At 35.6% G+C, this 11116-nt stretch overlaps 1 non-coding gene across 1 annotated transcript; it reads left to right on the forward strand.

The window, feature by feature from the left end:
• Window positions 1-6478: 6478 nt before the first annotated feature.
• LOC131813334 (U6 spliceosomal RNA) lies at window positions 6479-6587 on the forward strand. Its single transcript, XR_009346751.1, has one exon. It is a non-coding gene; the product is annotated as a U6 spliceosomal RNA (small nuclear RNA).
• The last annotated feature ends 4529 nt before the right edge of the window (window positions 6588-11116 follow it).

The following is an 11116-nucleotide window of genomic DNA, read 5'->3' on the forward strand; positions in this document are numbered from 1 at the left end:
GATAAAGAAGGACTGAATAGAACAATCCTTGGCCTCATGAAGTTGAGAATCTAGCAAGAGAGTCAAACAATTCAATCATTCAGAGACAATTTATTGAGTGCCTGGCCTAAGATGAGCACAACAAAACCCCAGCCCAGAGGAATCATTTTAATGGGAGAGATAGATAATAGGTAAGCCAACTTTAAAAAGAAAAAAATCATACTGGTTTTTCTTTAATAGTGATGCATATTTGAACTAAATAAGCACATTTTAAAAAGAGCAGTGATTGAGAAGAGGTTTTGTAACTGAGTGGTCCGAAAGGGGCTCCCTGAAAAAGTCTGTGTTGAACAGATTTCTGAATAATATCAGCTAGGAAGCTGCGTAAAAATCTCAGGGATGGGTGATTTTTCCAGTCAAAAAACTGTAAAGGCTCCAAAGTCACAATACAGCTGTAAATAAAGTAGCTTCTGACAAAGAATGAGAAGAAATAACTAACCCAGGTTTGAAAGAAAAGGGACAACTTTCTATGGAATTCATATTTAACTAAAGCTCTAAAGGACAAAAATACAATAGAGCAAAATTCTGGTGATGCTGATATACCTAATGAAAGTTCATAAACAAGCTGTGGGTAGCAAAGAGTGTGTGGGAATGTTGGTAAGAACAGTGGGGAAGAGTCATCCCTGAACATGTTCTTAAATGAAGCAATTCTTGTGTTGTTTTAAAGGGTAAATTGGAGTTTGCCTAAGTGATTAGAGAAGGATGCCTCGGCTTATGGAAGTTCAAAGCCATAAAGATGTGATAAACTACTGCAGAAATTTTCATGTATATTTGTTGTTGCTTCTAGTAATGGTGATCTAAAAACTCCTACTTAAGACAACTTAAAAATCCAGACAAAATAGCTTTTAAAGTTAAAAATATCAGAATGATTATAAAAATAAGTGAGGGATTACTGGGTCAAAATACGAAACACAATGAGAGTCTAGAGATATATGCCTGAAGCCATTTTAGCTATGAGAGCATTTGAAACTGCTAAAACACACTGAGCTGTGTTTTTAATAGACACTTGATACTAGAGAAACAAAATTCAAAATCCAGCAGCAATCAAATTTGAAAACTTTGGTACAACCCAAATTTAAGTTGAGATCCCCAAAGCACAAGGAGAAGCAGAAATAAGACTATAGCCTACCTTGCCTTCTGTGTAAACTGAGAAAGTCAATCACTGAATTTGGAATATGATTGTCTTGTAGAGTCTCAGATATAAGAGAAAATCCTGCCAAGGAGGACCATACCATTATTATAGCTCTTAATTATCCCTACTCAATAAGAGTTTCAAATATAATGCCTTGAACATAGCAAAATGTAACAGAGCACACAGAGAAAAACCATTAACAATATTTGATAGACAAAATGGGATTAAGTATGATGTTAAAATGATCAATAAAGATTGTAAAATGGCTTGATTTCTCTGCTCAAAGAAATGAGAGGGGAAGCAAATTGAACAAAAAACTGAAACTAAAAATGATATTGAGAAAGATTTTATAAATGAATTAAATGGATACTCTAGAACTTTAAAGATATGACAGCTAATTTAAGATACCACAGGGGTGCCTGGGTGGCTCACTTAATTAAACCTCCAATTCTTTTTCCTTTTTTTTTAACACCTTATTTTTATTTTCTTTCTTTCATTTTGGCTCAGGTCATGATGTCAGGGTTGTGAAATAGAGCCCAGTGTTGGGCTCTGTGCTGAGCCTGGAGCCTGCTTAAGATTCTTTTCCCTTCTTTTTCTATCCCTCCCTACGCTCTCACTTGCTCGCTCGCTCTCTTGCTTGCAAATAAATAGATAGATAGATAGATAATAGACAAAACAAAATAAAAGCAGTTTATGAAAATAAATATAAAGATTTTGAAATGAAAACAAGTTCATAATAAAATAGAGAAGACCTACACAGCTAAAAGTTCATTCAGAAAATCTACTCTTCAAGAAATCAGTATGACACAATGTTAAGATATCAAAAGATTTGAGCATGTACTTTACAGAAAGGGTAATCCAAATGGCCACTCATATATAAAAACTGTTTATCTTTATTATGAATCTGGAATTCAATTAAATTAAATTAAAAATAAATGAAAACCTGGAATGACATACTATTACACACTTACCATATTGGGCAACAGTGAAAATGTCTTGCAAGAATGTGAAGGAATGACAGTGCACATAATAAAAACATATGAGGTAAGTTGGACAATATTTAGAAAACTTAAAAATTAAAAAAAAAATTTGGTCCATTCCTAGAAATACAACATGGAACTAAATGAATATTTTCACCAGGATATGCAAACAGATGATTATAGTTATTTCATTCATAATGGCAGATCAGTAGTGGTCTATTTGCACAATGTTACATTAAATAAGAGAGAATATTAACAAACTGGGAGGAGGGGCTAGGTTGTTATCATAAACAGATCTTCTATGGTGCTAATTATGTTCTATTTCTCAAAATCTTTAAGTTGAAAAAGTTTTCAAATTTACATCTAGATAGATAGATAGATGAATAGCTAGGTAGATGATAGATAGACAGATATCCCAGAAGCTGCAATGCTAGGCTAAGACCAGGCTTTAAAGGGCTTTTCTATGCTCTACTAAATACTTTAAACCATTCATTATATCATAGCTCAGTGTTCAAATCTCCATTTGTTTCCTCAGTTTCCTAATATTTATCTTAAGGTGACCTGATCCAGAGTTTTGATCACCTTTGTCTAAATATTTCTATTTTAACAAAGTCCTTTTGAACACTCAGAGACTAAAACTTAGAAAAATACTCTGATTGTTATCTCACTAGAGTGGAAAATATATAGTTACCCATTAACTAATGATATCCATGACATTTTTAATTCTTGGGAGCTTTTGGTTAAATGAATTTTTTAAGCTTCCTTTAAATGAAGCTTTAAGCCATCACCACATGAATACAATTAAAGAACTAAATGAAAACAAGCCAAGTATTTACAGAGTAATAGAATGTGCAGTGGAAAGAGTACAGTTCTGAAATCATAAAGCCTAAATTAGTGTGATGCATCCTTACTAGCCATGTAATCATAAACCAGTTATCTAAATGTGTTAGCCTCAGTGTTTTCACCCATGAAATGGTGATGATAATACTTATTATGCAGAATTGTTGTGTGGATGTGATGAAGCATGGAGCATGAGAGTCTCATATTCCATGCTAAAATGATAGCTATTTTTATACTTATAATAATTCTAATAATAGTAATTAAATTGTTCAAAATGATAATATTCATTTATATTGAGGCATTGTATTGACTATTCATAGACACATTTACCAAAATAAATTTCATTTTACTTTACCCCCTCTGAGGATATATATTCCCTAATTCAATATGAATCTCATTATGAATAATAATTATCATAATAAATACGCTGATTTTTCTTCTTTTTAGGGAAGTATCCTTTACTGTTGAACATAAAGAAACTTAAGCAAGTCTGTCTTATTCAAAATTTGCATGCTGCTTTCTTATGAAACTAGATGATAGAGTTGTATGAAATAAATTCATGCAGTTAAGACATTTATGTTTGGAAAACTGGGTGGTCAGTTTAGTATTTCAAAAGAAGATTTTAAATTTAAACCTTAAAACTGAGCTCTTTCAGCCTTATTTATAGACCATCCTTCATGCTTCCTAAGTACTCCTTCATTGTAAACTAAGTAATAGTTTTTGTCCCAGTGTATAGAACTAAAATGGATTTTATATTCGATTATTTCAGAGTTAGATGCAGTTTCTACTTCCTTACTTCCTTTTTTGAAAAATAGATTAATTCTACAAAAAGTTTTTTCCAGCTTTATTGAAAAATAATCGACATATTATAATTTATAAATATAAGAAATGATTTCTTATAACATTGCAAACTTTTAACATTGTGTAAATTTTGTACAATTTGATAAATTGGCATACATCTGTATTGCAATATAATCTACATAAAAATGTTAATACATCTACTATCTCATATAGTTGCCACTGTTTTTTATGCATGTATGGTAAGGAATTTTAAGATCTACTCTCTTAGCAACTTTTATGTATATAGTACCGTAGAGATAAACTTCAGAGGTCTTGTGGGTTTTGTTCCAGACCGCCTCAATAAAGTGATTATCTCAATAAACTAAGTCAAATTATTATTATTATTTTTTTTGGTTTCCCAGTGCAAATAAAAAATTATGTTTCCCAGTGCATATAAAAAATAAACACTATACTGCACTGTTCAAAAGCATTATGCCTTTAAGAAAAAACAAGGTATATACCTTAAGTAAACTAGTTCTGAGTTTTCAGTGGGTCATAATTACTGATCACAGATCACCATAACAAATACAATAATAATGAAAAAACTTGAAATATTGCAAGAATTACCAACATGTGACAGAGAGACACAAAATGAACAAATGTCGTTAGAAAAATGGTGGCAGCAGACCTCTTTTATACAAGATTGATATAAACTTTCAACTTGTAAGAATGTGATATATGCAAAGTTTAATAAAGGGAAGCACAATAAAAATGTATGTATATATTATTAACTATGATCATCATACTGTACATAAGATCCCCAGAACTTTTTCATATTATAGTTGCAAGTTTGTACCCTTTGACCACCTTATTCCACCCCAGGTTCACCTCTTGTCAACTCAACTCTAAGTTTCCATTTGTTTGCTTTTTCTTCAGATTCTGTATGTAAGGGATATCATAATACATAAATTAAAATATATATAAAATCTTTGAAATATTTCACTTAGTATAAGACCTTCAAGATCCATCCATGCTGTTGTAAATGGCAGTATTTCTTAATTTTTCATGGTTCAGTAGTATTCCATAGTATATATTTACCATACTTATTTTATCCATTCACCCAATATGGATACTGAAGTTATTTCCATCTCTTGCTTAGAGTTAATAATTTTATAATGAACATAAGAGTGCAGATATGTCTTCGAATAGTGACTTCGTTTCCTTTAGATATATACCTAGAGGTGGGATTACTGAATCATATGGTGATTTTACTTTTAATAATATGAATAATCTCCATACTGTTTTCCATACAAATTTATATCCCTATCACAGTACATAAGTTCCCCATTTTCCCCAATATTTACCAAAATTTGTCAGTTTTAATTTTTTGGTTTTATATATTCTAATAGGTAGTAATATCTTGTTGTGTTTTTCAGAGGTAAACAACAACAACAACAACATAATGACTTTGCCCTGAGTTTTTACGTTGAGCACTTTTTAATGCTCCTGTTGGTCATTTATATAACTTTTTTGAAAAAAAAGTCTATTGATATCCTTTTGCTATTTTTTAAATTATATATTTTTTTCTATTTGTATCTGTTGGTTATTAACCTCTTTTCAGATATAAGATTTGTAAGTATTTTCTTCCATTCTGTGGATTGTGTTTTCATTCCCTTTTGGTTTTTTTTGGCAATGCAGAAACTTTAGTTTGATGTAATACCATGTATTTATTTTTGCTTTTTTTGCTTGTGTTTTTGGCCTGGTATCCAAAAAACTATTGGCAAGACCAATGTCAAGGAGAATTTTTCCTATGTTTTCCTTTAGGAAATTTAGTTTCATGCATCACATTTAAGTCTTTAATCTATTTCAAGTTAAGATTTATGAGTGATATAAGGTTCCAGTTTCATGCTGGTTTATGTGACTATTCAGTTTTAAATATCATTTATTGAACAGACTATCTTTACCCATTATATATGTTGGCCCCTGTCAAATATTAGGTGACTGTATGAAAGGATTTATTTCTGGACTCTCAATTCTGTTCTACTTGTTTACTGGTCTGTTTTTATGCCAGTATACTTTATTGTTTTGAGCATGAGGGCTTTGTAGTATAGTTTCAAATCAAGAAGTGTAATTTCGCTTCTTCATTCTTTCTCAGAACTGCTTTAATTATTTGTTGTCTTTTATGGTCTCATATAAATTTTAGGATTCTTTACTTCTGTAAAAAAAAATATTGGATTTTTTAAAAAGATTTTTTATTTATTTATTTGACAGAGAGAGATGACAAGCAGGCAGAGAGGCAGGCAGAGAGAGAAGAGGTAGCAGCTTCGTGCTGAGCTGAGAGCCTGATGCAGGGCTCGATCCCAGGACCCTGGGATCATGACCTGAGCCGAAGGCAGCGGCTTAACCCACTGAGCCACCCAGGCGCCCCTAACATTGGATTTTTGATAGGAATTGAATTTACAGATGGTTTTCGGTAGTATGGACATTTTAACAATGTTAATTCTTACCATTCATAAATATGAGCTATCTTTCCATTTATGTCTCCTTCAAATTCTTTATCAATGTCATAGTTTATGGGGTACAGATCTTTCATCTTCTTAGTTAAATCTTTTCCTAAGTATTTTGTTATTTTTGATGCTATTGTGAATTAGATTGTTCTCTTTATTTTTTCAGATAGTTCATCATTAGAGTGTTAAAATGCTCCTGTCTTGTGCTTACTTTGGCAGCACATATACTAAAATTGGAATGATGCAGAGAAGATTAGCGTGATCACTGAGCAAGGATGACATGAAAAACTATTTTAAAAAAACGAAACAAAACAAAATTCCTGTCTTTTATATATTGATCTTGTATTTGGCAGCTTTATTAAATTTGTTTATTCAAAATTTTTTGTGAAGTTTTTAGGATTTTTTTACATGTAAGTTCATGTTATCCAAAAAAAGAAAATTTTACTTCTTCCTTTTTTTTTTTTTTGGAGTCTTTTATTTCTTTGTGTTCCTTGTTTCTCTGGCTAGGACATCCAGTACTATGTCAAATGAGAGTAGTGAAAGTGGACACACTTGTCTTTTTTCTGATCTTTAAGGGGAAAACTTTCAAACTTTTTTGATTGAATATGAGATTAGCTCTGGGCTTGGGCTTGCAATATGTGTTTTTTCTTTAATGGATTTTTTAAATTATTTTTAAAAATTTTTTTATAAACATATAATGTGTTTTTATCCCTAGGGGTACAGGTCTGTGAATCACCAGGTTTACACATTTCACCGCAGTCACCATCACTCACCATAGCACCTGCTCTCCCCAATGTCCATACCCCCACCATCCTCTCCCAACACACCTCCCCCCAGCAACCCTCATTCTGTTTTGTGAGATTCAGTCTTTTATGGTTTGTCTCCCTCCCAATCCCATCTTCTTTTATTTTTCTTTTCGTACGCCCGAAACCGCCTATGTTGCATCTCCACTTCATCATATCAGGGAGATCATATGATAGTTGTCTTTCTCAGATTGATTTATTTCGCCAAGCATAATACCCTCTAGTTCCATCCATGTCATCACAAATAGCAGGATTTCATTTTTTTGATGGCTGCACAGTATCCCATTTTACATATATACCACATCTTATTTATTGATTGATCCGTTGAAGGACATTTAGGTTCTTTCCATAGTTTAACTATTGTGGACATTGCTGCTATAAACACTTGGGTGCATGTGCCCCTTCAGAATGCCACGTTTGTATCTTTAGGGTATATACCCAGTACTACAATCACTGGGTCATAGGGTAGTTCTATTTTCAGCTTTTTGAGGCACCTCCATGCTGTTTTCCAGAGTGGTTGCACCAGCTTGCATTCCCACGTACAGTGTAGGAGGGTTGCCCTTTCTCCACATCCTCGCCAGCATCTTGTCATTGACTGACTTGTTAGTTTTAGCCATTCTGAAAGGTGTGAGGTGGTATCTCATTCCGGTTTTGATTTGTATTTCCCTGATGCCGAGTGATGTGGAGCATTTTTTCATGTGTCTGTTGGCCATTTGGATGTATTCTTTGCAGAAATGTCTGTTCATGTCCTCTGCCCATTTCTTGATTGGATTATTTGTTCTTAGGGTGTTGACTTTGATAAGCTCTTTATAGATTTTGGATAGATACTGGCCCTTTATCTGGTATGTCATTTGTAAAGATCTTCTCCCAGATAACTTCTGACAGTCATCTTTTGGCTTTGTTAACTGTTTCCTTTGCTGTGCAAAAGCTTTTTGATCTGATGAAATCCCAGTAGTTCATTCTTGCCCTTGCTTCCCTTGCCTTTGGCGATGTTCCTAGGAAGAAGTTGCTGCTGCTGAGGTCAAAGAGGTTGCTACCTGTTCTCTCCTCAAGGATTTTGATGCATTCCTTTCTCACTTTATGCTTCTTCATCCATTTCCAGTCTATTTTCATGTGTGGTGTAAGGAAATGGTCCAATTTCATTTTTCTGCGTGTGGCTGTTCAATTTCCCCAACACCATTTGTTGAAGAGGCTGTCTTTTTTCCATAGGACATTCCTTCCTGCTTTGTTGAAGATTAGTTGACCATAGAGTTGAGGGTGTATTTCTGGGCTCTCTATTCTGTTCCATTGATCTATGTCTGTTTTGGGGACAGTTCCCTACTATCTTGATGATGACAACTTTGTAATAGAGCTTGAGGTCTGGAATTGTGATGCCAACAACTTTGGCTTTCTTTTTCAATATTCCTCTGGCTCTTCCAGGTATTTTCTGGTTCCATATGTATTTTAGGATGATTTGTCCCATTTCTTTGAAAAAATGGATGGGACTTTGATAGGGATTGCATTAAATGTGTAGATTGCTTTAGGTAGCATAGACATTTTCACAATATTTGTTCTTCCAATACAGGAGCATGGAACATTTTTCCATTTCTTTGTGTCTTCTTCAATTTCTTTCATGAGTACTTTAGAGTTTTCTGAGTATAGATTCTTTGTTAGGTTTATTCCTAGGTATCTTAGGGTTTTGCGTGCAGTTGTAAATGGGATTCACTCCTTAATTTCTATTTCTTCAGTCTTGTTGGTATAAAAAAATGCAACCAATTTCTGTTCATTGATTTATATCCTGACACTTTACAGAATTTCTATACAAGTTATAGCAGATTTGGAGTGGAGTCCTTTAAGTTTTCCACATACAGTATCATATCATCTGCAAACAGGGATAGTTTGACTTCTCTTCTGCCAATTTGGCAAAATTTGGATGGCTTTAATTTCTTTTTGTTGTCTGATTGCTGAGGCTAGGACTTCGAGTACAATGTTGAATAGCAGTGGTGATAACGGACATCCCTGCCGTGTTCCTGACCTCAGCGGAAAAGTATTCAGTTTTTCTCCATTGAGAATGATATTTGCAGTGGGTTTTTCATAGATGGCTTTGATAATATTGATAATATGTGCCCTCTATCGCTACACTTTGAAGAGTTTTTTTTTAAGATTTAATTTATTTATTTGACAGAGAGAGAGATCACAAATAGGCAGAGAGACAGACAGAGAGAGAGATGAGGAGAAGCAGGCTCCCTGCTGAGCAGAAAGCCCAATGCAGGACTCGATCCCAGGCCCCTGGGATCATGACCTGAGCCGAAGGTAGAGGCTCAACCCACTGAGCCACCCAGGTGGCCCCACTTTGAAGAGTTTTAATCAGGAAGGGATACTGCACTTTGCCAAATGCTTTTTCAGCATCTATGGAGAGTATCATATGGTTCTTGTTCTTTCTTTTATTGATGTGTTGTATCACATTGATTGATTTGCAGATGTTGAACCAACCTTGTAGCCCTGGAATAAATCCCAGTTGGTCGTGGTGAATAATCCTTTTAATGTACTGTTGAATCTTATTGGCTAGTATTTTGGTGAGAATTTTCGCATCTGTGTTCATCAAGGATATTGGTCTGTAGTTCTCTTTTTTGATGGGATCCTTGTCTGGTTTTGGGATCAAGGTGATGCTGGCCTCAGAAAAAAAAGAGTTTGGGAGTTTTCCTTCCATTTCTATTTTTTTGGAACAGTATCATGAGAATAGGAATTAATTCTTCTTTAAATGTTTGGTAGAATTCCCCTGGGAAGCCATCTGGCCCGGGGCTTTTGTTTGTTTGGAGATTGTTGATGACTGTTTCAATCTCCGTACTGGTTATGGGTCTGCTCAGGTTTTCTATTTCTTCCTGGTTCAGTTGTGGTAGTTTATATGTCTCTAGGAATGTATCCATTTCTTACAGATTGTTGAATTTATTGGCGTAGAGTTGCTCATAGTATGTTCTTATAATTGTTTGTATTTCTTTGGTGTTGGTTGTGATCTCTCCTCTTTCATTCATGATTTTATTTATTTGGGTTCTTTCTCTTTTCTTTTTGATAAGTCTGGAAAGGGGTTTATCAATCTTATTAATTCTTTCAAAGAACCAGTTTCCTAATTTCGTTGATTTGTTCTATTGTTTTTTTTTGTTGTTGTTGTTGTTGTTTTGTGGTTTTTGTTTGTTTGCTTCTATTTCATTGATTTCTGCTCTGATCTTTATTATTCCTCTTCGCCTGCTGGGTTTAGGCTTTCCTTGTTGTTCTTTCTCCAACTCCTTTAGGTGTAGGGTTATGTTGTGTATTTGAGATCTGAGAGAGAAGCGTGGTGGCACACGTCTGTCACTGCACTCCCCAGGAGCAAGTCTGGGGAAGGTGCAGCTCGCCGCCCCCAGAGAAGAGAAGGAGCCGTTGGCCTTGTGGTCGGGAAAAGGACGGGAAGCAGGGTAGCCTGCCATGGCAGGAAGAGCAGGCCGGTGGCAAGACAAGTGTCACCCGCTCCCTGTGCAGAGAGATGGAAGCCTGGATGCTAAGGAGACATGAGGGGACGACTAGGGCAGGGAAGCGTGCTCCACTCTGAGGAAGGAGTGTGGGCAGAAGGCAGGCCTGTCCTGTGCCTCTGGTCCCAAGGGGACAGCATCTCCTTGACCTCCTGTCCATAGGGCATACTTGGGCTAGCTACCAGGCGCCATACACAGAACTCGCAGAAACAGCACTCTCGAGAAACGGGTAGATGCCATCTTCCTCCAACATGTGACAGCGTTTGCGGTTGCAGGGAGTTTGCGGGGTAGGAGTGGGGACAATACCCCAAAGCTCCCCATTTCAGTGAACAGGCGGTGTTCAGGGATCCTGTCGCCTCTCCTCTCCTGTGGGGAATACACTGGCCTTGTCTGCGAATCCGCCTGAGGTCCAGTGCCAAAGGCCAAGCGTTTCCTACACCGGGAGATGGTAGTGTGCATAGAGTGCCATCTTAGGCCACGCACGCTGCTGCAGGGTTTTGACTGTGTCTGCTTAGTTCGGCCTGGCAGGGTGAACCCAGGGCGCCAACATGGA

The sequence above is a fragment of the Mustela lutreola genome, chromosome 12 (assembly GCF_030435805.1).
Source record: "Mustela lutreola isolate mMusLut2 chromosome 12, mMusLut2.pri, whole genome shotgun sequence".
NCBI classification, from domain to species: domain Eukaryota; kingdom Metazoa; phylum Chordata; class Mammalia; order Carnivora; family Mustelidae; genus Mustela; species Mustela lutreola.